Source organism: Chroicocephalus ridibundus, chromosome 6 (genome assembly GCF_963924245.1).
Source record: "Chroicocephalus ridibundus chromosome 6, bChrRid1.1, whole genome shotgun sequence".
Classification (NCBI taxonomy): domain Eukaryota; kingdom Metazoa; phylum Chordata; class Aves; order Charadriiformes; family Laridae; genus Chroicocephalus; species Chroicocephalus ridibundus.
In genome coordinates, this window is record NC_086289.1 from 73,187,105 (window position 1) to 73,215,009 (window position 27,905).

The following is a 27,905-nucleotide window of genomic DNA, read 5'->3' on the forward strand; positions in this document are numbered from 1 at the left end:
AGTTCTCAATTATTATTCAGTAAAGGTCGTCTTTCCTCTGCTAATGGGTCATGGCACCCTCTAGGGGTCCATAGATGGGCCAGTTCTCATTTTTCTCATGTAAATGACTTGCCATCTGTGTGCCATGTAGGTTCATCTAGGGCACTTCTGAAAACACTGATTGTTAATATCAAAGTTGCAGGTTCTGACAAGATAGTAGAATTACTTTAAATATTTTAAAAGATGGGCTTTGTTTCCTAAAATTATCGAGACTCTTGTTAAGTGTTATGGACAGATTAGTGGCAGTTCTCTTGGAGTAACGCAATGATTAAAAATCTGAACTTCTTTTTTTTTAAACTACATCATATGTATTCAACCTGCTTATCTCTATCATATATCTTCAATTTAATTCACAAATCATTATGTTTGGAACACATATTGGAAATGCTTTTCCTTTGAAATTAGCTGCAGTCTCTAATGTTAACATTCAGACGTTTTACTGATGTACATGGCAAATTTCCCAACCTTTGGAATGTTTAATTATTTCGAAGTCCTTTATTTTAAGTAATATTTCAGGCTTTTAGTGTGTGTTTTATGCCAGTCAATATAACTCCTCTATATGTTCGTTCAATAATATTTTGGTTTTTCATAGATACAGTTGAAATGCAAGATCTTCACTGTTACAAGGAAAACTACTCCCCCCTGCCCCCCCCAGAGGAGTAGTGATCATATATTGCCGCCTGTTTCTCTAGAAAAATACAGACTTAGACTTTAATAGAAGCTGTACTGCAATGGAAGGTGGTTATGCTGAATTTTCCTGATGTGAAAGTTATCACGTGTGTCCTTCTGGTTAGCTATTCCCATAGTCTGAGAATTTTCTATTTCTGTTGATAGCACAAGCTCAAACCGGCTCTGAATCAACAAGCTTAAAAGATCCACGCTATCGCTGCCCTACACCCACTGGCAGTGCTGTCTGGATCCTGTGCCGTGGGAGGCGTGAGGCTGCGGACATGCACATCTCCAGCCACACCCCTGTTAAATCCAGCCCTGGCGTTACCCAAGTGATCGGATCATATGGAGGGATCCTGCCCTGCTCTGTCCCCCTATCGTCATGGCTGCCGTTATTCTCTGTGGTGATGCTCTTCTGCCTCCCCATCCCTTCAGTGGCATTTTTAACAAGCATTTATAGTTAGAATCAGAGAATCGCCTGGGCCGGAAGGGACCTTTCAGATCATCGAGTCCAACCATCAACCTGACTCTGACAAAAACCATCGCTAACCCACGTCCCTCAGCACCACATCTGCCCAGCTTTTAAATACCTCCAGGGATGGTGCCTCAACCACTGCCCTGGGCAGCCTGGTCCAATGCTTGATAACCCTTCCAGTGTAAAAATTTTTCCTAATATCCATCCTAACCCTCCCCTGGCACAACTTGAGGCCGTTTCCTCTTGTCCCATCGCCTGTTCCTTGGGAGAAGAGCCCGACCCCCCCTGGCTACCCCCTCCTTTCAGGGAGCTGCAGAGAGCGAGAAGGTCTCCCCTCAGCCTCCTCTTCTCCAGGCTGAACACCCCCAGCTCCCTCAGCCGCTCCTCACAGGACTTGTGCTCCAGACCCCTCACCAGCTCCGTCACCCTTCTCTGGACACGCTCCAGCCCCTCCATGTCTTTTTTGTGGTGAGGGGCCCAAAACTGGACACAGCCCTTGAGGTGGGGGCTCACCAGTGCCCAGTGCAGGTGGACGGTCACTGCCCCAGTCCTGCTGGCCACACTGTTCCTGATACAGGCCAGGATGCTGTTGGCCACCTTGGCCACCTGGGCACACTGCTGGCTCGTATTCAGCTGACAATCGAGGTTAACAAACGCTGATACCCTTCTTTCTGCTCCATCCTAATGCTGACCTCCCTGCTTTTATTTCTGCCCCATTGTATTTTTTTCCGCCATGCGATTGCCTGAGGGAAGTTAGGTTCCTGGCCAAAGTTATTAGACTTGCATAAAACTTCTTTATTCCTTTCACTACATCATGTTTACATTGCAGGCTGTACTAACAATGAATGAAATGAAAAAGTTAACAAAACTGATAAAGTCATCATTTGGTTCTACTCTATTGTAATAGCCATGCTGTAATTGGCGCTGTTTCATATAAAATTACCATATAAATTGCGCCATCCAAAGCTGCAACAGAAACAGCAACAGTATTTACAATAAATGGCAAATCCCTGTTAATTATTGATAGCCTAATAAACACACCATTATAATTCATTCTTATTATTCATTATTAATAATAACTCTTATTTTGTATTCATTGTGTAAGGATCAACTGTGATTAACTGTTCTAAAAATGAATAGTCCATAGGAACGTTTCTATTTTCAGGGCCTTTTCCACTGAAGGAATGGCTTTCCATATTAAAATGGTCTCTGCCGTCAACAGGACAAACCATGACTAAAAAGCCAGTCCAGTGTCTCCTTACCCTGGTGTCCATAAAATCCTGTTACAAGCTCTTTCAGAGGCAGTTAAGGTGATTCCACCGCTGCCCTGGGCAGCCTGGTCCAATGCCTGATAACCCTTTCAGTGTAAAAATTTTTCCTAATATCCATCCTAACCCTCCCCTGGCGCAACTTGAGGCCGTTTCCTCTTGTCCCATGGCCTGTTCCTTGGGAGAAGAGCCCGACCCCCCCTGGCTACCCCCTCCTTTCAGGGAGCTGTAGAGAGCGAGAAGGTCTCCCCTCAGCCTCCTCTTCTCCAGGCTGAACACCCCCAGCTCCCTCAGCCGCTCCTCACAGGACTTGTGCTCCAGACCCCTCACCAGCTCCGTTGCCCTTCTCTGGACCCGTTCCAGCACCTCAATGTCTTTCTTGTGGTGAGGGGCCCAAAACTGGACACAGCCCTCGAGGTGGGGCCTCACCAGTGCCCAGTACAGGGGGACAGTCACATCCCTAGTCCTGCTGGCCATGCTAGTCATGATACAAGCCAGAATGCTATTGGCATCTGGGCACATTGCAATTTACCTTTAATAGTAGTGAAGTTTTGCTTTACTGCTTAGCAACATCAAAGAGAGCTCTTTTTAAAATAAACTCAGCCCAAAAGTCATTGAGGCATCATAAATCTTAGTGGCTTCAACCTTAAGTTTGCTGGTGAAGGAGGCTGAATTCCAGGAGCTCAATAACAACGTGTCCTTGTGTGGATCTGCAGAGTGACTATCAGGCGTAGTGCAAAGCCCCAGAAACGATAAATGAATTGATCTTATAATACGTCTTAAATAGAGTCAACCAGCACAGTCTTTCTTGATGGCATTCCTAGAGTCATGACTTTTGCCATCTGGGGACGGTAGCGTCACTGCTGGCTGTAGGAAGAACAGGACCAGAAGTATCGACAGCCAGCACTATAGATGGTATTTTCTTTTTTCCACCACGTTTTATGTTTTCAGACTTCTGGTCCAAGTGTGGCTCGACAGATAATTGTCACCAAGAAATAGCAACAGAGAATACTGATTTCTTACAATGCAGACAAAATACCTACCTTCTCTGTTTCAGCTTTTAAGCTTCGGACCAGATTTTTGTCTCATTTTATGCTTTGTTCCTTGTTTCAGGTTTTTGATGCGCTGGTAACTGCTCTGTATCTCCTGTTAGATGTTACGTGCTGCTGTTTCCACCTGTTATGAAACGCACTGAGACTATCAGTGCCCACCAGTGCGTGTGGGCTGTGTCCCTACGCGTGCCACGAACCTTGGAAGTGCCCTGAAGCTTTCACAGCGACCTTAGTTGAGCAGAGGTGCGATCACCGCATGCCGAGGTGAGACCTTTCTTCGGATGTGACCGCATTTCAGACTGCTTTATTAGGGGGAGTTTAAAGTACTCTGTCCCCGGGCAGCATCCTTGAGGTAGCCAGAGTCCCTTGGCACAGAGCAATTTCTGCGTATGCATTTTTGTTTGACAGGGGTTCTCCCCTGTCCTTCCCCAGTTGCCCGCTTCAGAACTTAAAATATCTGATATTCTCCGTGTTTTTCCGTGACGTGCCAGTTCGCGCCAGCTGTGGTTTTTCAAACACAGTAATGCACTATAAAGCAGCCAACTGGCTTGTAAAAAGACAGGAGTTGGTGCACCAAGGAGAATTTAGCATAATGATTAAACTGCAAATACAAAACATAATTTCAAAGAAGGAAGGGAGGAAATTCAACATGTATATAAATATGATATATATAAATATTTTGATATTTTAGAAGCCCAAGCTTCATTTTTTCAAATAATGTCTTACTCTGCTGTATATATAGCATCCAAGACACACTAAACATTTTTTAGCAGATAAGTAGTGATTCATTGAGTCTGTGGACACAAAGTAGTATATATATATATATATATATATATATGTAGCTCAATAAATGCTTTGTGTCCAATTCTTACGTGCGTTACACTGTGATACATCTGGAATAATTCCAAAAAAGTCGTTTAAAGGTAAGTCGTGGCAGGAGAGCGAAGATACAACAGTTGTCTGAGTGACCCATGGCACCTCCGTCAGGAGCAGCCCGGGCGGCGTCACGGTGGCCCCGACGCCGCAGTGCAGAGCAGAGGGTGTCGTCGCCACGTGCGTGCCTCGTGCTTCGCACCTTTGGGGAAGCAGCGCGAGGCCATCCCGAAGTGTCACTTCTTAGCCGCTGTTTCCATTGCCCCGGGGAGGTGTCTGGCATGCTTGGCTGCACAAGCCGCACCTTCATATTGAGGTGTTGACACATCTTAAATAAGAACAGGATTTGATCTCTCTTTAGCTGCTCAGTAGCCCTTTACGTGGAGTCGTTAGGCAGTTCTCCCAACTGCCTCATGAGGTAATTAACTATTGATCTCGCCCCTTTTACGGATGATGAAAATACTCGTGCTGTGTTTCAAGAAATGATCGCTTTTGCACAGTCTGTTATTTTTCCTGATGAAGCGAGCAAAATGCGCAACCTTGGAAAAATATTTTTTTAATCTAGTTTCGTCATGCAGAATTCTAAGTGAACCGCCTGAGAGTTTATTCTTGGTCAGGGTTCATGCAACATCTCACAGGGCAAAATTTCTTTCTCTCATCTAAAACGCTGTGGTAGACTAAAGACGTGCTTTGTAAGCCATCTGATCACCCGTGGCCTTTGGCTGGTACGTAAATGTGTAAATAAACCACCTTTCAGTTGTCATGTACCCAAACTCCACTTCCATTTCTCCTTCATCAAGAGGCTTACTGGGCAATAATAATAATAATCACTTCTTAATGAGTGGCAGTTTACTTTCAAGTCATTTAAGCCCATATGCCAATTGATATAATTTTCTAATTAATTTTTTTATTTAGTTAACCCTTATGAAGTCTTTCTAGGAAAACAAAAACCACTGTAGAAATACTGTCTAGGAGTGAAACTGTGGCCATCTACTATTATTGCAAACAGCCTGTGAAACCATTATGCTATTTTAATTTCATTGTCTAAATGTCAGCGGTATAATAAACACAACTAAGAAGTTACTATTATTATACGCACTTTTATTACGCAGCCTAACTGAAGAGCAATATTGTGCTTAAAAACAGACAAGCAAGTAAAAAATGAAGGATTTTGGTCACAGAGAAATCCGGTTTACTATGTGCTGTACATATTACCGAGGCAGCAGCATGCCTACTTCTCGGAAGCCAGATAATGAACAAAACGAAGTGAGGAATATCATGAATCATAATTCGCTGCGAATGCAAATTATTCAATATATTTAGTCCTTTCTTTTTTGTTGTTTTTAAGGAAGGAAATATACATATTTTGATCACTTTGCTGGAACCTCAAAACATGGAAATACAGCAACATCGAGACGTGAAAACTACATCAAATGCCTGCTGGAAAGTGTCTTTGTTGCTGGGGCAACTGCAAGAGCTTTCATGATTTTTTTCAACTAACATTTGCAGTATTTCCCACCTAGTGCAGGAAATGCTGCCTGTTTGCATAAACATACATTTAAGGCTTAAAAAAGCCGGCTTTTGAAGTAGGTCCAACTGTTAGTGTTTATAGAGGAACTAGCGTGTCACAAAAGTGCCGTGGCAAATCTGCCATTGAATTTAGTGAGACAAGAGTTAACCTTTTGCTGCCGTTGCGGGTAATCCGTACAGCTCTGGTGCAGCGCGCTCCTTTTCCGTCCTCCACCTTTTCTTTCCTGTGTGGTATAATTATCAGTTTCATTATAATAACTCTTGCATTTAAGTATTACACTTCTCTGAAGGCAACCTGGAAGATGTCATATTTGCAAAACCCGTTTCATTCTTCTGTAATAAAACTATATACTGAACGTAGGGTGGCACCAGGCAAGTATCAAACTGTCTGATATTTATAAAATAAAAGATGAAGAGTATGATACACTCTTGTAGATGAATGAAGACAGGTAAATGAATGAAGACAACTAAACTAGTTAAGCCCAATGCGCAATTATTTGACAATTTCAGGAGTATCTATTCACTCAATATTTGCTAATTTATCAGATTAAACAATAAGTTAAATTAGTCTTCATAGCATCGGCATGCTAGAAAGGTGGGGTTTTTTAAACTTTACTTTTCCGTTTAAGGCTTTCATATAGGCAGATTTTGATAACCTAGGAAAGTAGAACTGTGCAATTTGTGAATGCCTTGGGAAAATACCAGCACCAAGGAAGTCAGATTTTAGGTTTTTACCATCGAGACAAGTTCAATAACCAGGTCAGCTTTCCTAGGAGAAAAGAAAGCCAATAAACCCAGCCTCCCACCCAAACTTAATTGGATGGAGATGAATGAAACATCTGTAGGCTTTTGGACATAAGTGTATAAGGAAACAAATAAAAGACAGTTCTTTTCGTTGTGAGATAATTTTTTTTATTTATTTCACATTTCTAAGATTTGAAGCCTTCCTGAAAAAGTGGAAGTCAAATATAGGTCTTTGGTTTTAAAATGATGTTTTTCTTTTATTTTTATGTTCAAATAAAACTTGGGCATATCACATTTTTTGTCGTATTTGAAATTACAAAAAAAATATCTGTAACTTTATGTGCTGTATTACTGTGCCGTATAGCAGTTGAATAGCGATCGGAGAAGGTCATTATGCAGGACTTAAGTATAGTTGTTATGCATTTTATGTTGTGGGGTTTTTGTTCTTGGTTTTGTGGTGGTTGTTTTTTTTTAAATTCACTGAATGCATTTCAGTAAGGTTTTACTTGGGATCCTTTTTTACTGTTGCTTTTAGTCTCCTTTCATTCATGATAAATTATGGTATCCACAATTACATTTGCTGCCTTACGGTCTGTAGGTCTAGAAGGTTTCATAGGAGAGTTTTTAGCATGTCTAAGTTAGAGATGTAATTTCAATACTCCCAGTTTTAATTTTGAATAAATTGATTTTAGGAAGAACTGAAGGGACTGATTGACACAGCTAGACTAACGCTTTCCAGGCGTATCCGTACAATTCTAGGTGTATTTGTCTGACTTTCTCCATTCCTACAGCTAAGTGCAATGACCACGTGCGTGACTTCTACGTTCTGGAGGGAACGAGGTGGATAACGGAGAACATGGTGTCAGGGGCAAGTGAAAGAGAAGAAAGTGCTGAGACTGGAGTGAGTGAGGGGATTGGGCTGAGTGAAAGGAACGGATTACAGGAGTGACACCTACTACTTCCCAAGCACCTTTTGCTGCAGTTTTTACTGTGAGGTGAAGAACTTCAATGGCAATAGCTCTGCCAGTGGGGGAACCAGGGGCTGTTGTGAGTGGGAAAGAATTGAGGGATCATTTTATTCTTCGGAAAACCCAGTTATTCCATGCACGGAAGGTGCAGTTAGTGTCACAATACTTGGAGATACTTTGGTATATTTTCTCATATTCATAGTGGGAAAGAATCAAATGAATCCCCATTCACTCCTGGCAGTATGGAGGTGCCTCTGGCAGCCAGTGCAAAGGACTGAGTATGAAAACAGCAAAAAGCCTCAAAATGCTTACCTAACCCGGTAGTCATAATGAGCTCATCCACTGCCCCCAGCCTTTCTAGGAACACAGGTACACGCAGCGTTCAGCACGTTGAGTGGTAGAGTTGGCTGCACTCGCTGTGGGTGCTTCATAACACCGACAAATGACCTCAGGGACTTAGTTAACCAAGAGCATGAATGATAACAGAGCTAATGCATGCTTTCTAACACTATATTTTCTTTGCTTTTAATAGTCTAGCCAAAGTGTAAAAACTGACGCCGGGTTTTTAAAACTTCCCAATAAACAGAAAACACTGTTTGAAGCTGCAGAAGCTGCATATCCACTGGCACGGCAACTAATGCAGTTTGCTTTTCCAGTATTGCCCTGAAGTATCTTTAGAGGTTCATATATAAAATGCAAGTGCGTAACCCGCTGTAAAAGGCTACGGTAGTGCCTTTGGCAAGTTTCCATGGCCTGCAGAGGATAATTACATGTGGAACAACAAGTACAGCTCCAGACCGGAGCTGATTAAATGTCCGGCTTCTTCTCATACAAATGCCACGAGAACTGTTCATCCTAGTAAGAGGATCTGTGATATCTTCATGTGGAGTTTTGACTTGAAGAGCCTAATCAGGGCTCGCTTTGGCAAAGAAAAAAAAAATCTAAAGGGAGAAGATACTTTTCCCATCAGTTACAAGAAGGATTTAGCTATGTACAGAGCACTGTCAGGCCCCACTTCCAGTCTGGTGTTATCGTCCAAGTCAGTAGTGGCAGCTGGAGACGGGAGTGAGCCAGAAGGGCGCGTTCTGGATGGAAATGTGTCTACAGCAAAGGCCAGCTTGGAAATACAGCTCTGTGCCTTAGCCACATACCAGACAGAAATGGTCACAGCTTAAATGTTACATTTAGCAAAATGTTGGTTATTCATCATAGCTATCCACAATTAGCTGCTTAGGAAGGCACGGCTTTTAATATTTGTTCTTTACAGGTAAAATTGTGAATGTTGCCACGCGGTTCCCATGAATACCATGGCTCCTGGGAGTACCGTATATAACAAGAAGAGAGACACACCTGCATTTTCGAGAAGCTTCCACAATGTTTTAAGATAATTTTGTGATTGGGCGTTTTTAAGCATTTACCAGTGCTTTTAATGGAATTATGGGATTTATGCTATTGGATCACCCTATTGGTCCGTCCAAACCAAATGTCCTTTAGTCGTGGCTAATACTTGAGCTAGTCAGCAATGCATAGCAGAAATGGCTTGTACTAGAAGAATTACGACGTTCCCAAATTATTTATGGAAATACATGAGTTCTGATAAGAACTTTAAACCAGCTAGATTGCTGCAGTCCAGGATGGACTTTGCTGAGGAATTTGAAAGAGAAGATTATGGAGGAGAGAGAAAAGAGATCCAAGAATTAATGAACTCAGATGTGAAGGAACGAGATTCAAGTATCATTTATGCAGACAGAGTTTTGACACATAGGCAGGAAAAGAAAATATAATTATACATTACAAAAATTACTGGATAAGAAAATGAGCAATTTGATACAGATTTACTGTGTAAAATTTGAGGTGCAATATTTGTGGTTAAACATTTATATAAATGAAAGCTGTGTGCATATTTTTGTACAAATGATGAAGGTGACCCTGATTTAAGTCATTCAATAAAAGAACATTTAAATATGTAAATCAGACATGAACTAAGTTTAGGGAGAGTTATCAAAAATGTCTGTTATCTTTGAACATGAGCATATGCTCACTATGCTAATTCTGTAGGCTCCTTAGATCAAATGCTGGCATATTTCAGTGTTTTGCATCACTTAAAATTTTAACTTCAGATTTCATCCCCAGTTTTCCTTTTTTGTATGGGTTTTTTTTTTTGTTTTCTATTACCAAATGGCAAATTAAGAAGGGCCATCTGAAGTGAAAAATCTTACTGTATTCCTCTGTTAAACTTTAGATGTTGCACCTTCCTGGTTACTGAGCTGAGAACCGTCCAGAAGAATGTGAGACCAGAAATTGGCCACTCCGTAAACTCGTAAGTAAATGTGGTGTACCACAGTGGATAAACCATATTTAAGTTTTCCTTAAAAATGCATGCCTTCAAAATGGTTAAGATCAGAAGAGCCCCAAATTTTTAAATACATTGGTGTCTCAAAGTTCTTGCTATCTATATGTATTTGAAGACTAGTCAGTCATTGTTCTAGAAGATGATATTTGTCACAAAAGAAAACTGTGATTTCACAGATGGAAACGAATCCCTCAGTTCCTGGTTGTACGAGAAACTTTACTGCAGGTTTCTTCCTCATAACTTACAGAAATAGACTGTCTGGAGCAATGACAAGATGAAGTTTGACTGCTGTTTTATAAATCTCATTGCCATTTGGGGTTTTTTTCTTTAAGATGAAGATGATAGCATGGTGAGCAGTTTATGTTTTCGTTTCTTACACAATCCACAGAACACTTTTCTATTAGTTTAAGCACTTGCATCTCTATCTTTTGTGCCCCCCAAGAGCTCTTTCATTAAGGTGTAAATATGTTCCTAAAATAATGAAAGTGCCATTATCAGCTTTTTATTCATTTAGGTGCCCAGGAAGGGAACCGAAAAGGCATTTAGCTAAAAGCATACTTTTAGTATAAAAAGATAACATTAACATAAGAATCTCTGCAGATCATTAGTCTGATTATTCTCCAATGTGTACTCCCTTGAGTTTTGTTTGCCAGAATACAGTATGAGATAAATGGCAGGCACATCGGTGAACAGACACTAGAAGTTTTCATTCATTGCTCACCTCTATCTCTCAGCGTGGGGCTGCTCCAGCAGACTATTCACATCCTTATCTCCAAGCTGACGAATAGCCCCCGCCTGTATCCTGTATGACTGAATCCCTCCAGAAGAGAACAGGTCACTTAGGACTAAATGGATATTGTAAGACTTCTGACTTTTATTTGACGAATAAAAACCACAGGAGACCCTAAACATTGTAGCATGAATCCCCAAATTCTTTATTTTCTACGGAGTAGGCAGCTGCTTTGTTTTACATTGTCCACATTATGTTCCCACGTGGCTCCTTCTGGAATGATGAGAGCACGGTACATCATGGGACCTGGTAAAAAGCCTGAAGTAATATTGCAAAAAGATGTCAAAATATTTCACTTATGAAGAAATGTTCTGATTTTTTATTCTTTTTGAGATGACAGTATTTTGACTTCTTGGAAGAAAAGATTTAAAATATTTACTCTCCAAATGAAATGAGTAACCTCTATAGGGATCTCAGGTGTGTAAGTATGCATTGCTTCCCTAGGTAAATTGTCCTGCTGGCTACCTGTCTGTGATATACTCCTTTGAATTTCCATTTGTCTAGCATTAGCTTCTAGCCTTTGCATGAAATTACACTTTTTCCTACCCTCTATACCAACCATAAAAATTTACATCAGTCTCTGAAAATTTTACAAGAAGAGTTTGCAAAATCAGCCAGGCTACTGGTTATTGTACCAGTGCTCAAATCTTAACGCATTTACAAGTAGCTTTTGATATCAGAGACCAAGGTAATGGCTATTAGGGGTTACTGTGAAGCTTGCCTTCATAGCATGGCCTCAAAGTACAATCTCGTTACCAACCCATGTGCAAATAAAATAAAACAAGTAAGCTTCAACATCTCCAAATAAAAAACTTAACTCTGATATTCTGTTGTCCTTGTGCTTTAGAACTAGAACTGGCAACGCCTCTCTGAGACAGGGTTGGATTTTTTGGTCGACTAACAGCCGGTCGCTGTTCTTGACTAAGGTTGCACTCTAATCTTGGATGCTATATGAAAGGAAATAGAGCTAATGAAGATTTGTGGAAAATGGCTTGGCATTTTTCCATTACTGCTAATAGGATTAGAGAGGTGACGAATTGCCCGCTGGAGGTTTTGATACCTCTGAATAAAGAAGACAACCTGCAAGCAACACTTGCAACCCAGCCATTGCTATTTACGGCGCAACACTGGTTGGGTGGCAGTGCTGGTGGTTTTTTTTCACCACTCATAATTTCCACTACCATTTTTACAGACTGATCCGTAGAGGTTAGTCATCATCCTCCCTGTATCCGACAGTTGCTTTGCAGTATGTCAGGAGTCGGGATCGATGTCCACTTTTTAAAGAAAGGAAAAAAAAAAACGCAAGCAAGAAGGAGAAGCATCACAGATTTCTTAGCCTAGAAATTGCAGGCTTGTTAAACTGATCAAATTACAGCTTGGTAAACCAGCCCCTGGCACTTGTCCAAATCCTTGCTCTCAAGTAGAGGAACACGTAAGCTAACGTGAGTTTGTGCACTCTTGTGATGAGAAGGTTAAATTGCATTATTTTATTATTTGTGTTTAACAGCGTGTACTAGCTTGCCCCTGGTTTATCCATCGTGTCACACTTAACTAATTTACTAAATAATGTGGCTGTATGTCCAAACTTCGCAAAGTTTCTCATGAAAACAGCATTTCCTGGGAGATGAATAATTTTCCCTGTTATGTTTTGTTCACTGACAATAGATGTGATGAGAAGGAGGCGATTTATACCTTTTGTCTGTCTACGAGAAAGGGGTAAATTAATATAGCTATTCTTGGTCAGGACCTTTCTTGGTTAAAATAACAAAGTCTAGCATATTAAAAACCTGACATTTATGAAAAATAGTGTCTTGAAGTTTTTTGATTCAAAAACGCTTTGGAAAATCTTTCAAAATCATCAAGATATTTTGTTAGAGAACTTCCTAAAGACGTTCCAAAGAATGAATTTTATTTTGATTTTAAGCTACCTAGGTACTACTGTTTATAGGGAGAAATACTCCAATCAAATGAAAGATTCTGAAGTTATTGCAATAAACATAGGTTATTTGACTTCGCAGCAGTGTGAAATTGGGAAATTTCTTTCCATTTATTCCCTATTTTTAAAAAGTTATGTCAATGTAGTGATACTAAAATAAGTCAGAGCATTATTTCTTATGCCAGAGAGTATAATTTTCAATGAAGTGCTGAGAAAATGGGTTTTCCCAGGGAAAACAACACAAAACATAACAAAAACCAAACCTTGGTATTTGCTAATCTTGTCTTTTCTGAAAATGTTGTCAACAAAAATAATTTAGAAATGTTGCAATAGTGTCTGTGTTAGTGGGATTAATGCCTTGGTTCTTGCCTATGGATTCCCTGGTTGGGTTGCAGTTCCCTGGATATTTCACAATCTCTCCTTTTCTTTATCCCCTGCTATGCATCACAGGAGCCTCTATACTACAAAGGACAGGCAAATTTCCTTTTTGCAGGGAAGGGTAGCATGAAGTAACAGTGGTCTCTTTTCTTTGGCCAAAAAGCTAGACTCCAGGTTTTTAAGTTCTAATTCTTCTTAAAAGTTGTTTCCCCCTCCAGGGGTAGCTCAAACATTGCACAAAAGTGAAGAAGCGCTTGCCACCAAGGAATGTCATCAACAGCCACTACCACGACCGCAAGTGTCTGATGAGCTTTGATTTTCTTTCTACCGGCCCATCGCTGTTCCTCAGACTTCTCTGGGCAGGCTTTGTTTCCTTATTTTCTTACTCTGACGCACCGGCATTGAGAGGACATTTAAAAACATTTTCATGGAGATCATCAGTTGGTTTTGGTGTTTAAATCACTGTCTAGCGCATATCACTGACAGTCCTTCTCCAACTAACAACTTGCGTACGTTTAGACATAACCTAACCTATGGAAATAAATCAGTCCAGGTTCATCACGAGCCTTTCAGCCTTAGCCGTGTTGAAGTATTCCTTTAAGACCCAAAAATGGGAGCAGCTTCTTAGTCAGTTTAACAGAATAATTTAAAGAGGTATAGAGTAGTGAAAATATATCACACAGTGCCAGAACAGCAAAGCAGCAGAAGTGATGGTTACATCATTGATTTTTATCCCTTTCAGAGCAGTCTTTCTTAGTATTTTTAATGAAACATTAAATGATTGTAACGTAAACTGTAACAGAATGGCATAGTTTTCTACTTTCCTAATTGGATGCTAATATCCATGTCAGTATTTGCATGAAAAATGTTGTACTAAGCCAAAATATCAAGGTTTTTAAAACTCATAATCATTCTTCTGCTGATACCATCTGTCAGCTTAATCTTCACCTCCCAGAATTCAAGGAAGAGGGTGCCTTCAGGGAAAGGAAAAGGAAAAAAATTAGTGTTATGAAAGTACAGTAAATTGAGTTTAGACCATGGACTTGAAATCCCATTTGATTAGATAGGACTTATTAGTTATTAATTGTCAAAGTTGGAAAATAATTAAGAATTACTGTTGGGCCACTGTCACTCATCCTCCCTGAAGAAGCTGTAGGGCTCCCCGGAGAGGGCGATGGAAAGCGGCGCACACGCAGAGCCCGCACAGCGAGCCGCCTGCAGAGGAGTTACGGAGCCTGCTTCTGAGAGCGACTGCCTCGGCTGAAATTCCCTCGCCAGCAGCGAAACTCTGTGTCTCCTCTGCGCTGCCGTGGAGGGCAAGCGAAGGAGTCTGAATCGCATATGCAGCGTGCTTGATTCTTCTTGAGCTTGTCATTTTTACAGCGACCCTGCATATGCATAACCTGCTTATAGCCATTGCCTGGGACAAGCCATTTGGTACTTGTCATGCCTAGGATACGCATCCTTCCTCAGTGCACCATCAGATACCCACTAAGAAAGCCAAATCCTCAGAAAAAAAGGGAGGAGTGGAGCTGGAGAGCACATCACCTGCTGCAGTTTTTATTCTGAAATCAGAACATATGTGCAAAGCAAGCACATATCTTCTCCAAGATTATCTCAAATCTCTGCAATACTGCCGGGGCTACAGGCCAATTCTTTCTTAACAAAAGTAAGAGGGTGCATTTTCAAATATCTCCAGCTGTTAGCAAATCCTTCGACATACAGCTACTTTAGTAGATTGCCCTAAAGAAATTCCAAAGCCGTTGTTCTCTGAAAATGTCGCTATTGTTCGAATTTCAAAGGCAAACAGATGCATCGGCTCTTTAACGTTGGTGTTTGTACAGCAGCTGTGTCTCCAGGGCTTCCACTGAGGTGCTCGGCCTCGGCGAAGGCGTAGCTGGAAGGAATCCCTGCCCATGGGGCAGCACAGACTTGGCTGCTCCCCGGTGCCAGGGATCGCACCGCGACAGGAGCGACTCTACAGAGCGACCCAGTAGGTGCCGAGGTCTGTGTCCTGCGTGTTTGGGCTTCGCTCTGCATTGGCTCTGGTCTGACCGCGTAGACAAAAGACGGCTTAGCGAGCGGAGCGTCTTGCGCCACCTCAGCGCGCGTCCTCCAGTTCAGGCTCATACAAAAGGAATCTGCTTCACACACTTCAGGGGAATTTTGCCGGCAAGGCCACATACAGTAAGTGGGGAAACTAGTAAGAATTGCTTCAGAGGTGCCCACCTAATCCAAATGAAACAAATATATTTTATTTCATTTTTTTTCCCTTTATTTTAAACCAATATGAGCTCTGAAAAAAATATACAGGGCATTATTAAATGGTATCTTTTTAACAAAGAACATTTATTGTTGAAATGCTTTGGGTTTTGCCTTTTTCTTTTTTTTTTTTTCCTTTTTTTTTTTCTCCCCAGGGAATACTTGCAGCTTTTCATACTGCTTTGAACAGCTGAGCAGAGGCAAAGAGGGAAGTAAAAACTACTGATAGCTGCTCTACTGCCCTGCTAACTATCTGCTGCTGATGCCTTGCTGGCTTGCAAATATGGGCCACAAACAGTTATGAAAAACTCAAGCAGCGTGTAAGAAGCAGGTAGCCCTTGGCATGTGCGTAGAGGGTGGCATTTGCAGGAGCCTCCAAGGCAGCAGCTAAGGAGCCTTTGCTTCAGGTTTGGCAGCTGGGGCAGGAGGTAGAGTGGGAGGGGTGTAATTCAAGGGAGACAAGGGGAAGGAGAAATGTAGTTTTCATATGGAAAATTCTTATTTTGGAAGAAAAAAAAAAAAAATCAAAGTTGTTCCAACAAAATTTTCTTCCAGTATGTGGAATCAATGCGAAGCTGCCAACGCCTGTGACCCTCTCCAGCTCCTAACAAGGCCGACAGGATCAGACTGTACCAGAGCTCCAGCACCAGACAACCGAGGGTTTTTTTTCATTCATTTTATTTTCGTATTGTCTAAAGTTAAAATTAAGCATGTGGTTAACTGAACAGGATGGACCAGTTGGCATAAGGAGAAACACTGTTAGGTTCTAACTTGCAAAGCTGTTCCACTTAAAATGGTCTTTTTTTGTCCCAAGAACTAGATTATATAGATGTAAAATCTTTGTACAGAGCAGCTTGCAAATTTGAAGTTTCATAAGGTTTTTGTGTATATATATATATTTATTTTTATAAATGGCACTGTACTTTTCTTTTGTTCAGCTGCTTCCCCACGTTTTATATTAATTTTCTGAATTATTTGTCCTATATTTGCCTATCTGTAATCCTAGCAGGACTTAAAGTGATCCTACTGAGCAAGTTTCCCTGAATTAGAGTCCTCAGATTGATGTTCTGGTAGTTTAATGGCAGAAAACTGACTTTCAGAAGATGAAAAAAAGATGGGATCCCCATTTTGCTTTTCTTTTCTCTTTTTTCTTCCCCATCCTTTCATTTTATAAGTAATTACTTGATTAAAAGAGGGAGGGGAGTATTTAATGTATTCCCTTGTGAGTAGTTTTAAAGCTCAAGTAGTTTATCCTACTTCTATTTATTAATACAAGGCAGATCCTAAAGTACACACAGACACAACACTTATATTCATTTAGCAGTGACAGGTTAACCAGACTTTCTAAACAAAGAATATTAAACACTGTTCAATCAGTGTCATCCTCCACTTCTTTGTTTGGTCCATTATCTGGAATCTGAACGAGGAATTAAACTCCCACATCAGATAATAGTTAGTCATTCTGAGGCGAGAGAATTTCCATAATTTATCCTCCAAGGTGAAATTCCACCCTGTGCCGAGGACCAGCCGGAGGCAGACGAACCACTTCAGTCTGACGTAAGTCTATTGAAACCTCAAACAACACGTAAGGCCCTGTGCCGCTCCTTGCAAAGAGACGTTTTTTACTGCAAGACATCGTATCACCTCCCTTCCGGAGAAGTTAATTGTGGTTATACCAAAGGCCAAATTAATTTCATCATCAGCTTACAAATCAAAGTTGGGTCAATAAGGACTATCATACCACTTCAAATAATAAAATCCCTTATAAGGTGAGGAATTATTTGCCCTCCCTCTGAAGTATTTCTCTTGGGAAATGAAACGGAGAAGGGCAGAGAATGGCAACTCCATCTGTTTCATACATTCTCAGTGTCCTTTCACATATATAAGCCAGAGCTTCTTGGCTTTCCGTGTTGTTTAAAAGGTGATTTGAAACTTCTTTTTGGAACATGCTGCCCTTAGTCTTGTGTGTCACCGACATATTTCTCTAGAAGACGTCCCAGCCTGAACTTTAACTCAGGGCCTGGCAAGTAATTTAGCACTTATTTATTGAAGCATGTGCATAAGCCTTAAAACTATCAAACAGTTCCAGCACAAACATCTGTCTTTTCAAAAGATAACACCCAGTCAAAATGCCCCGGAGCGGAATGTCTTCCTTTGGTTTGCAGTAGAAGCAAGTAGTTAGACAGCAAGTATTTTTGGAAAGATGACAGCTGGGTTGTCAGACATTAATGCTGAATTACACAATGCTTGTATGTTACAGCAGAAATGTAATAAGCAATTATTCTTACATTACCATATATAGAGCTGCCAAAGTACTGTCTGAGAGGTAAGATGAAGGACTTGGGATCTGTACTGATGCTGTTGATGTTAGGGGGTTTCCATCAAATGTAACTGATGCTCGGTCTATTTTCACTCTTGTCATGTAAGGAAGTATCAGCTTAAACATCTGTCATGGAAAAAGATATCAGTGAGTAACATCTCCAAGGCAGAGTTATCCCCAGTATGAGAAAAGCAGGCAAGCTGTAACTTAGCTTCTTCATCAGCGGATTTAATAGACAGAGTAAAATCAGATTTACTTACTCTTAAGTGTTGGAAGTCTCCAACAAATTTCTTTGTGTTTCACATATGTCATTTTTGTACAGCACTATTTAAAAAATCACTGCAGTCTTCAAAGAAAGTGAGGGGTCTTTGGGTAGTATTTATTTGGATCTGTTCTCATCTTGAAACAGGAAATAAAAGAACTCAGGTCAGGGAGAAGGATGAGCAAATATATTGAATAGCTTCTTTGTCAGGAAAAAAAATCCAAGCAAGCCTAGAGCTGGATAAGAGATAACTGAAGTTGATACGACACAAGTCTGTGCAATCATAAATGAAGAAGTTAATAGAGAAAATTTTTCATTGTTTCTCAAATAGAACTAGGGGAACACAAATGGACTGATTAGGTAACAGGTTCAAAACAATCAGGAGATAATTTTCCAAAATCTAGTTAAAATATTAGTTTAGTTAAACTAGTTAAACATCTAGTCAAATTCATGGTTGTGAGCTAGAAATATATTTGAGGTAGGAAGATCAGCAGCCAAACCGATGGAAGAAAAAAAAAATCCATCGAGGACTTAGAAGATAACATCTCTGCCTCAGTCGCAAAGTCGTATTCTTATATTTTTCCCTAGGTATACACTACTGGTCACTGCTGGAAAGCGGCCACTGGCCTAGACCAGACCCCACATGGGTCTTCTCGTGCTCTAAATTACAAAGCTGGAAGTTCAGCTCGCTTCAGTTGTCAAGAACCCACTGAAGTCAGCGAAACAATGCAGATTTATTCAGAGGACCTCTCTGTATACTTTTAACAAACTATCATAGAAAAGGAAGGACCTAAGGAAAAGAAAAAATATAAAAAGAAAAGGAGAAGAAGAAAGCTCTTCAAAAGTCTTTTCATTACCTTAAGGTATCGACTATTAGAAATTCTATTTGAAATACTTGTGTGGTTTTCCGAGGAGCAACATTCAGCAGCTGCTCCGTCTTGCCTCCTGGTAAAGCTCAGATAAGAAGGGCCATTCTCCAGACGTGACTCTGCTAAACCAAGGCAGGGGTTAGTTTCACTCAGACTCCCTCTCCGAACTAATGTTCTTGAAATCCTCATCTCACACCTCTGGTTTCTTAGATTTCAGCTCAGATTAAGCAGTAACTCATCTGGATAGGACATAAAATAGTGACCTAAGTTGAGTCCAACACAATGAAATAAATTCAGAGTCAAGTCATGTTGAAGATCGGTGTGTTTCCCCTTCTGTTTGGGAATGGTGCAATATGAAACTGTTCAGAACGAAAGAAGGTCTTCGAGCACAATCACAACTAAGCAGAAACATTCCTCAGACTATCAACTGAACCAAAAGCTGCTGAGGCCATCTGAAGCCAGTCTTATGTAGCATTAACATGTAAATATTAGGTAAGTATGTTACTAAAAGCCACTAAGCATTGTTTCTGATGCTCAACAGGATTTGCTTCCCTTGTTTCAGTTTGGAAAGACTAAAACCTGTGAGACTGTGCTCCACACCCACCTTCCCAGGCTGAGAGCGCACTCTGTGGGGGCTCCGACCCCAGGTTGCTGCCACCTCTGTGCCCGGCCACCTCTTCTCCAGCTGGGCTTTGGCTGCATCCTCCCTCTGGCTGACCCGCTGTTAGACTGCCAATGTGAGGTGCCTAACGACAGTCAGGAATAACGACAGTCAGGGATAATGACAGTCAGGGATACCAAACGCTGCATTGCACCTACGGGTGTACCCGTAATAAACCCCTATTGTAATTCCATCAGCGGTACAAAGTACGTGGATTAAAAACTACTTGCCACACAGATGAATGTTTTCTGGGGTGTGTATGTATTGGTAAGAAAAAGTGACTAGCAGGGTACCTGAATTTTATTCATAGCATCTATTCATAGCACACAGACCTGTTCTACAATCGTAGTCGTTATTAAAAAAGTCAACAAAAGCTCAGTATTATCTGAGCTTCTCTAGCAATTTCCTCTCTCACGTTAGACGTGCCTTACTTTCCCTTTGTTGTCCAAGGAAGTATTATTTGTTTAATGTTCCAATGTGCTTTAAATAGTTCTCCAGTTCCTTTCTCAGAAGAATTAAGAATAAAATTACCTTTTATTAAAGAAATGCTATTCCTTTCTTGCCTCCCATTCTCCGTTTCAGATGTGGTGGGGGAAAAAAAGAATTCCCCTTCTCCCAAACTCCTGCAGAGCCCTCCAGGGAGTCCCTGGCACATTTAGTCTTTCTGTGGCTTCCCGCTTCTCGGGGTGGCTTCTGAATAACAGCAGTTCTGTCTGTTTTATTTGCTCCCTCTCTTACACGTGTGCAATTTAAGAAAAGTAATTGAAACTTTGGCATCTCACCTTGCGGTATCCGTGTGGTTTGAACAGACGAGTATCTAGAGATCAAATTTCTGCTTATCAGCTGCGTAAATGTGATCCAAAGCCTGGAGACATCAGTGAACTCTGCAGGAGTTCTCTTGCTGAGCAGGTGTTCATGGCCCATCACAGGAAGAGGGGTTTGGGCTAGAAATAGCTTTTTACCTCCCCAGACTGAGCAGCTTTTGCTGCAATTCACACGTCTGGACCTACCCGGCAGTACAGTAACACCCAGGTTACTCTGAGTTAGACTGGGAGTCCCGGCCAAACACAGCGCCGAGGCAGCAAGCACCTGAGGGTCTTCTGCCCAGGGTTCGATGCACGTGAACTGGGGAAGCCGCGGGAGCTCTGTCGTGCCACGCCGGAGCCACAGCGGCTGCAGCGAGAGCCTCTTCCCCTGCCATGCTACATAGACGTCTGGGGCACTTGCTCTCAGAAGCTTTCTCACATTTTTTACACAACTCATCATGTTTTTCTCAGCTATTCAATTTTTTAAATTTACTATTTTTTTAAAGTAGAAGCTTGACTTAGTTTTTATTTTTAAAGTTAACTTCTAAAATTAAAAAAAAAAAAAAAATTACGAGCGTTAAGCTCGCTCCTATAGAAATGGGACAGCAAACAGGCTGGTCAGACCTCATCAGACAAATAGTCTTCTGTTGAAAAAACCCACCCTGCTATTTCCCAGAAATTGTAATATCTCATGAAAAACATCCCTGCATCTGGAAACACAGCTCTGAGCCCACGACTCATTAAGCATCTAGGCCGCCTTCTACCAAGGGGGAGACTCTGGTAGCCCTGGGAAAGGCTTTGAAGCGCTTCTGGCTCCGAGGCATCTTCTTCCTTGAGGTGCCTCAGTGAGGAGTTGCCTAAATCCTGTAGGGCCTGCCTGTGGGTCACCTCTGCAAAGGGGGGCTCTGAAACCTCACCTTCTGCCTGTGGGTCGGGGGAGGAATGATCACCAGGTTTGGGTTTTTTTTAGGTTTTAGGATTTTTACATCACCGATTTTTTATTTTTTGCATAGTGGTGTTTCCCTTGTGTTGAGAACCTGAAAGCAGGAACAGGACAGACTTTTTGTCCGTGTTCTTCTGGGGCCAGCTCTGATGTGTTGGGTCCGCAGAGCTGTGAAATCACTGGAAAGCTCTTTCAAAGTCTGTCTGAGCTGCCCAAGATTTTGGAGAGCACCTTAAAAACATGTTTTGCTCCTTCCATACCACCGTGGAGTAAAATTTGGTAGTACCAGCAGTTTTCTAATTTGAGGCCTTTTTGTAAAACTGCAATGCTGGGTGGAACAATTTTGGACCTTGAACCTTATCAGAGTTTTCAAGTTCCTAGACATCTCCCGTGCTGAGCTGCTCTTCTTTCTAATAGTGTGTGCTTACATTCTCTCCTTGCTTTTCTGTTGACAGAGAGACATTTAGAACCTGAAAGCTGATATTATTTTTTTTTTCACCTTATAATTGCACGTTAGGCTCATGAAAGTCTCTTCCAGGGATTTATGGTTTAATTTCACTCTCAAAGTCTCAGTCTTATTAAGCGACAGTGATCTTGGGGTATTAAGAAGTCAATTACGTGATGATTTTTACTAGTCCCACCTTTTTTCAGAACCTCGCAAATTATCATCTTGTTATTATGGTCTGTGATGGAAACCTATTCTTGGTGTGAGTGATAAGACAGGTGTTTGTCATTTTGAAGACTCCAGTAAAGGTATTTTAAGGCAGTACTTAGCAGCATAAATTAAGCGTTCGCTAATAACCTATGTGAAATGTTAAAGAAGATTTTTCCACTCAATTATAAAAATAGACTGGGGAAATTATCACACGCTTTCAAGACTGGATGATGTTTTTATGTCTTTCCATAGAGCAGTTTATTTCTGGCTATTTCTTTTGTGATAGCAGGATGTAACCCCAGCTGCTGGCTCTTTCCAGAGGCAGGACTCCAGGCACAAATGTCAGCGCTGAGTGGCACAGGCTGGTGGGTGACATCAGTCTCCCAAGCAGGTCTTTGGAAAAGCGCACCGTTGCTTGGGGTCACTGTGTGGTGGGAGGTTAGTGGCTCCAGAGGGAAAAAAGGAAGGATCGCAGCGAAACACCATCCAGAAAACGGGTAATTCAGGGATGCAAATGCTCTTGTGCGCCACTTCGGACTGCTGCTTTTTCTCTGCAGTACATTTTCTTGTGCTTTTGTCCAGCTTGTTTTGTGTTTTACTGTTTCCAGTGAAAGAGGTTTGACTGTTTCCCTTGGGAAACAATAGCGAAGCAACCACACAGCACTTGCTGTCAAATCATTTTTTTTAATTTTCACTTGATTTCATCTCTCCCGTTTACGCAATGCTTCATAGTGCCTTGTATTTTAGTTCTAAGTATTTCCCATGCAAACACATCCTGAAAATATCTGCTGGCTGCTTTCCCTGCGTCATGTCTTAGCCAAGCTATATCTAAACAATCTTGAATTTCTTTTTTTTTTCCTCATGTTAGCGCTTCAGATTCTGTGGTTAGGGGTTTTGTGGGTTTTGTTCATGCTGTGGTTTGTTACCACTCTCACCACCACCGCGCTTTCAGCCACCATCAGTGGACTATGGGCGCTGTGGTGTCCAAAGGCAGTGCTGGATCGCACCGTGAGGACTCCCGCCGAGCCCCTGTTGTGGAAATGCTGGTATAGATGGGGGAAAAAAAGCTACTTCTAAGGTATGGTAAGGTAAAAGAGAGCAGCCTGAGCAGTGCCCTGTAAGAAGCTACAGCATCGCTCTTGCTCCCCTTCGATAGTGGACTGCACACTTTTTGTCTGGGCTGCCAATTTCTATTGTAGGCATTCCTTAGAATGCGGCCTCTTCTTTTTAAGAGATAATTTCTTATGACAGTTGGTCTTTGATCTCCAAGTGGAAGTCCAGGCATGAATACAATTTGCAATTATTTCTTAAGAGTAGAAATTACAGTAGTAGTCGTGTGGCCTTTTTTTAAAGCAAATTGTGTCTCTGCTAGTGAATATCTGCAATTTGAGCTATTGTTCCTCAGATGTAGCGGGTTTTTTTTCCGAATCCTACCATCAAGAAATTGGAGAGTTCTTTGGGTAAATAATCCTCCTTTAATGTCTTTATCCTTCCACTTGGATCATTTGTTCACAATAGATGTAATAATAAAGATGAAAACCCTGCAATATTTCACTCTTTTAATTGACAATGAGGTGACCATAACGCAGGTGGCCTTTTTCCTTCTGTCTCGTTCAGTTTTGGGTAGGGTTAATGAGTGGTTGTGGTGGCCAAGTGACACTGCCACAGGCCCCCATACTAATTTCCCTAAGAGCAATGAGGCTATTAGCTGGCTTTCTTTGGCTAGCTGTACGTTTGTAGAAGCCTTGCGAAGGGCGGCTGTGAATTTCCATTTCAGTTAAAATTTATTCAGATAAAATGAAACAACGAGCTTTTAAATAAAAAAGCTGTTGGTTTGGGTTTTTTTTTTAGTTTAAAACCTCTTCACTCTCTCGTTAAAAAAAATACAAAGAAATCAGGTTTGCCAGCAAACAGGAGACCCAAACAGGAGGTTTGGATAATATGTAACCATTTTTAAAAAAGTTCTAGAGTCAGAGCTTAAAATATTATGCAATTTTTATATTTTTCTTATATTACACCCAACTCTACTAAATAATGGAATATTGTGATAACATACCCTATAAATACCTTTACGTAAATGGAGCTGACTAGACGTATTTTCTGCCCGGGGATCTGGATTAGTGCATGGTTTGAAATATTACTATATTGCTTTAAAAAGTAGAAAGCCCAAATGTTGTTGCTGTGCACCAGAAGTGATGGGGTACTTGAGAATATGGCTGGTAAGCAGTTACTTAGATTAACGAGCAGGATGGCTGCAGTCTGCTAAAAAGCATCGGTCATCACCTGAGATAGCGCACAGTGAGGAGATCCAGACCAGAAAACGTTCAAATATAACACTAAAAATACGTAACATTTTTGCTAATAAATGAGGCTTGGAGTCATGCTCAGTGTATTCATAAACTAATTAACAAAGGAGATTAAAAGTGAGTGGGAGATGCATGACCAGAGATACAATCAGGAGGAATACACACGGTAAAATGAATGAGAAACTCATTAAATGGATATAAAAGGGGATTGTGAACTGGGTTTCGACCTCCCGGTGTGTTGCTTGGCCATCTGCGTGCAGAGTTGCGCTTACTGTGCACGACTCTGCCTCAGGAGAGGGACGTGGAGGGCAAACCCAGTCCTGAAACATGTCTGTGCGTAGGGCGAGACCGTGCTTGATCTTTTTAACGAAGATTCGTTGCAGGGACTGCAGAGGGCAGGAGAATGAAGGCTCCAAACCCACATTCCTAGATAAGTTCCAGCTCAATTAAGTGACTTTTCTGCCTTTTCAATTCCCTGTATCTTGATAAATAGCAGTTAATTTTAATTATCTGCAGCCAAAACGACATGGCATCTTGCTATGACCAACTCGTCAGGGCAGGTAAATGCACAGGGCTTTATAAAGGTGACAGTGTCTCTCTAGGTAGCAACTGCTCGTGATGGACGGTCCCTGGACTGCTTAAGGTGTGTTTGAAATATTAAAAAAGAAATGGTTGCTTTGTTTCCTGGCTGGCTCCAGCTTGAGCTTTAGGTCATGTCAAAGTCAAACAGCGTTTGTTAACGATCAGCGGTGGCTTTGACGCTGAGCCTTGAGGGGTGGAATGGGAAAGGGGGATTAGGACGAAATTGGCATATCTTCTCCGTGTTGGGAAGAGAGACAAGCAGAAACTCCCAGGGAGTGGCAATGATAGTGTCCCATATTCACGTGTCAGTGTATCTCACTCAAAACCAGAAAAAAAATGACTTCATTGCCTCTGAACGGATAATCCAGCCTCCTTGCTTGTGCAGCAGCTAACATTAGTCAGCCTGTCTGGTCGGATTTCGGACCATTACTGGCCCTGTGAAGTGTGTCCAAATTTGAGGTTGTTTTCCTTAATCGACCACTGATTTGTTTCATCCAACAGCTTGTCAAATGACACAATGACAAGTTTTGGATAATTAAATAAATATACACAAATTAATTCCCAATATTTCTCCTTTCCGCTATTCCAAAAGGCAGAGGAAAAATACCTTTAATAAACAGATTTTCAAGGAAATTATAATTTTCGTTGTGTTATGAGTAATGCAATATTAAGCACATCCCTCAACTCTTGAATTATGTCTGCATCTTTGATGTTAGTGATCAAATATTCATTGCCTTGATTATTCAAATAATTAGACATGTTATCAGTTTCTTTGAAAAGCTCCAACGTAAAACGGCAAAGCCCTTGAAGGGGTGTTCAATATTTAGTTTACTGTCAGCAGAAGAGTCATCAGGCAGGAGGATCCTGTGATAGTGTGTGTTGCAGAAGGTCTCAAATTTTCAAAGTGAACTTCTTTACAACTTTTGCTGTGTTGTAGCTACTTCTTGCTCAAAAACTGGAGGCCAGACCCTCACCTGGGGATAGTTATCGCAATTGCAGGAGCTTTAATGGAAGGAGAGCCAGGCCAGCCCAGGGAGTGCTGGTCTTAGATGAAATCCTTTGCGCAGCTGAAGGGTCTGCTCAAGCACCCATTCTGCATCGACTTAAATGGTGTTTCAAAACAATACCATGACAAAACTGCATTTTCCCCTTGCAGAAGAGGTGACGAATATGGATAAAAATAGAGTTAAAGATCATATGTAATTAAAGCTACATACGTAAATTCCTCGGTTTCTTTATGAACCACAAACAGTGGCACCGATGGAATTCCGCTGTTTCTCAGGTTATAATTTAGCAGTGGCTTAAAGAGAAAAATTTAGATCTTTATTATGCTTAATTGTTTCAAGCTCTCTGCCTACTGTGTCGTGGAACGTTAGAATAAAATCAGCTCAATGCTCATGCATAATGTGTGAGAAATTTTTTGTTTGTTATAATTTCTACCCTTTCATATTAATTGTAATCAACAGAGAATGCAGGCTGTAGTTGTCTTGCTTAATGATAAATACAAATATAGCAACGGTATTTTTCATTCTATTTATTTATTTATTTCACCCTCGATGTACTCCACGCCAAGTGCATCTCTAAAGAAAGAACAATAGGAGCTTGTCAGCGTGCGTGCACTGTAGAAATGGGGGTGCGTAGAATGTATGTGTGCTTTTTTTTTTTTTTTTATTGAGAGATAAAATATAAGAAGTGCTTTCCAGCCCTTTCTGCTGCAAATTTTTGTTATGGCTCCATGCTCCTAATGCTTATGTAAGCATGAAGAAATGTATTCTCAAAAAAGACAGAAGTGGCTCGACTTAAATGTTATTTTACAGATTCAGCGATGATAAGCGTTATCTATAAAAAAAAGAGGTCAGCAGGAATGCTTCATAACACAATACCGTTACACCTCTACATAGGTATAGGTAGCGTTTTATGTATGTAAGTACATAACGAGTTTAGACAAGAAACTGGGGAACACATGAGAGGATAAATCTGTCAAATTGTTTCTGGAAACACCTTTTATTTTGGGACAGTGCGTGTCCATTATAGCTCTATCACAGAAAGCAGAATACTGACAAATAGGACGAAAACGTAACTGTAAACATGTTTGCGTGGTACTTCTGACCCTATCAAAGGCCACAGCAGTCTGGAAACTCATTTTGCCGCCTTCTGTGATTTTATCCCTAACAGACCCAACAGATTGCGGTACCGCAGATGAGACGTGGTCAAGGACAGGCATGTGAAGTCCTGAGGGCTGTGTGAGCGGAGGGCGACCCGTCTCGCAACGGAGGAGATTCTTCCGAGTCCCAGGTAGGTGGCCGGGTCTGACGCCCGCTGTTAGTGCTCACACCCTCCCCAGCTACAGACGCCACAAACATCAAACCAGGAATGTGCCAACAGACCTGGAGCACTGGGGCCAGTTGTTTTCACCATCCTAAAGTAAAGTACCCTGCTGCAATAATAAATAATACAGAGTTAAAAACACAATGTTGGGGTTTTTTTTTTCCTAACTTAAGTGTTTAAGGGGCTTTTATGAAGATGCAAATAATTAAGTAATTTCTGAAGAAAAGTACATGATTATCCATATTCAAGCACTACATTTTCAAGAGGCTTTTCTTCTTCCTCGGTACTGGATCAGAAATAAAAAGATAGCAGTTATTACAAAGGAGTCAAGGAGAAAGAGGACAACTGGGAGCATTAAAAGCAGGCAAGTGTTTTTATTTTCATTTTGTTTTTGTTACCCTTCAAACTAAGACATGACCTCGCTATGTTCTTTCCTTCAACAATGATTTTCCGTTCATGCTGAAAGAATCCAAGGTTTCTGTGAAACTCAAACAAAACACAAAAATAATTCTTTAAGGAATATATAAAAGATTCATTGTCTTGCGAAGGCCAAACAAATTTGAGTGCCTGCAAAATAATGCCCTGGCTCTCTGTGATGGACATTATCATTGCTGAACAGTGGGGCTTTTGCACAAGACGGTATTTATTGCCAGCAAAATACAAGAAATGACTGGCTTGTGTCAAACTGGGCCATGGATTGGAAGCGCTGTATGAGAGACGGAGAAGATACAAAGTCAAAGGAACACATTGCGGAAGTGCTCACTTGCCACAAGGCCCTGCCATTGACTCTCTTGTAACAAATTCAGAGCTATACAGCAGCAGTTGTCAATTCATAT

At 41.1% G+C, this 27,905-nt stretch overlaps 1 long non-coding RNA gene across 1 annotated transcript; it reads left to right on the forward strand.

The window, feature by feature from the left end:
• Positions 1-3,623: 3,623 nt before the first annotated feature.
• Positions 3,624-27,187, forward strand: LOC134517285 (uncharacterized). Its single transcript, XR_010071593.1, has 3 exons — positions 3,624-3,767; positions 9,861-9,938; positions 26,917-27,187. It is a non-coding gene; the product is annotated as an uncharacterized LOC134517285 (long non-coding RNA).
• The last annotated feature ends 718 nt before the right edge of the window (positions 27,188-27,905 follow it).